General features: G+C 44.6%; 1 non-coding gene across 1 annotated transcript; it reads right to left on the bottom strand.

The window, feature by feature from the left end:
- Nucleotides 1-957: 957 nt before the first annotated feature.
- On the bottom strand, nt 958-1,039 carry trnat-agu. Its single transcript has one exon. It is a non-coding gene; the product is annotated as a tRNA-Thr (tRNA).
- Between the last annotated feature and the right edge of the window lie 801 nt (nt 1,040-1,840).

Below are 1,840 nucleotides of genomic sequence, written 5' to 3'. Positions count from 1 at the left end.
TAAACCTGAGAGAATTGTGATCGCTGTCTCCAAACTTCCTACTTCCGAATCTAAAACCTGGCCAGGCTCGTTACCCAGTCCTAAATCGAAAGTGGCTTCGTCCCTTGAAGGCATGTGTACGTACTGTGTCAGGAAGCCCTCCTGCACACACTGGGCAAAAAATGACTCATCTACAGTACTCGTACTGTAGTGACCCCAGTAAATATTTAGATATTGTCTTGAGTGTTCCAGAGTTTTTCATTGTCCCAGAGTCCAGATGAAGTTTGCATTCCTCACGTACGTGAGCGAGAATGATTTCAATGTCTCAGATCAGTTCCTGTCCCGAGAACATCAGAGTCAATGTCCCGTCCTCTACTCGGTCCGACAGTTCACACTACTTCATTCTCCTCTGATTCCATTTCCCAAAGAGTTTCTCAAGATTTACAAAGCTGGAGCCTAAATTATATGGTTTGCTTCCTAAACATTTTTTCAACTGCCAACTGTCAATATTTTCACAGTATCTCTTCACAATCCTCTGGCTTGCACCATGTCCAGGGATGAGAAGTCCCGTTTGGTGGAGATTTTCCCGAGGCTGATGAGTTTCACTTTGGAACAAAGATGGTTAAGTGGCGATTTCCTGCGGTTGTTTCTAATGATGGGTGAGGGAGCGGTGGGGAATGAGCACTTTGACGAGCAGGAGGAAGTTATGCCACTGACCAGAGTCAGAGAACAGAGGACAGGGATTAAAGGAATCTAATGAAAAGCAGCACTTCTGCTCAGGACGTTCAATAACAGCTGCAGAAACCCGATGTGTTGAGCAGTGTATCTGGAAAGAGAAGCAGAGATAATGTTTTAAATATGGAACATTTCTGATGAAGAACTCGAGTTTCCCAAGTCTAATCAAATTACCGGCCTGGTTCACAAAATAGTTTTTCTGAACTTTGAGCGAAAATTGTACCAGCAAGAAAGCATTCACAACGTCGTCAGCAGGATTCGAACCTACGTGGGGAAACCCCAATGGAATACTACTCCATCGCCTTAACCACGCGGCCATGACTACAGACAGCTCAGGTCGGTTGAGCATTGACCAAATCAGCCGTGATCTCATTGAAAGCTACCGTTGACATGATGAGCTCAATGCTTCCATTCTCCTCTCCCACCTCTGCTGTGAATTGTAAGGTGCGAGACTTCAATGTAAAGGAAGAAAAACACAAAGTTAGGAAAAGATATTTGCAGCCAAACTGAGTCAAAATTATTGATTGAAAGGTCAATCCCACTTTGGCAATTTGCTAGATCTCTTTGCAAACATGATCAGCAGAGCTGATCAAGAGAGGTATTGATCTGAGTGTTCTTGGACATGAAACAATCCAAGGTTAGTGACATATTCATTTCTTTTTCTGGCGAAGGAGCTGGTCTTTCCAGATGCTCACAAGGAAAGAGATTTTTCCCAATAAAAGACGGCAAATAAGTCCCATCTAACGCGGACACCATCGTGAGCGCTGCTGTTTCACAATACCACAGAGTCAGGGTCAATTCCCGCCTCATGCAACTGAATGTGTGGAGTTTGCACATTCTCCCCGTTGTATGCGTGCACTTGCTCTGGTTTTCTCCCATAGTCCAAAAATGTACCGGTTAGGTGAAATGGCCGTGCTAAATTGACGTGGTGAATGGAGAGGAATGCATTTGGGCTGGGGCGGGTCGGTGTGGAGTTGCTGGGCCGAAGGACCTGTTTCCATATTGTAAGTATTCTAATCTACGGTAATCAATGGCCAAGGTATGACGCACGTTGTTCGATGTTGCATATATGACTTTTCGATTTCTTCAAAGATTCTTTACAATTCAAACGGGAGTGGAAGAAGGG

The sequence above is a fragment of the Chiloscyllium plagiosum genome, unplaced genomic scaffold (genome assembly GCF_004010195.1).
Source record: "Chiloscyllium plagiosum isolate BGI_BamShark_2017 unplaced genomic scaffold, ASM401019v2 scaf_45888, whole genome shotgun sequence".
NCBI lineage: Eukaryota > Metazoa > Chordata > Chondrichthyes > Orectolobiformes > Hemiscylliidae > Chiloscyllium > Chiloscyllium plagiosum.
Note: the sequence above shows the minus strand (reverse complement) of the source record. Positions and strands in the feature narration are given on the sequence as shown.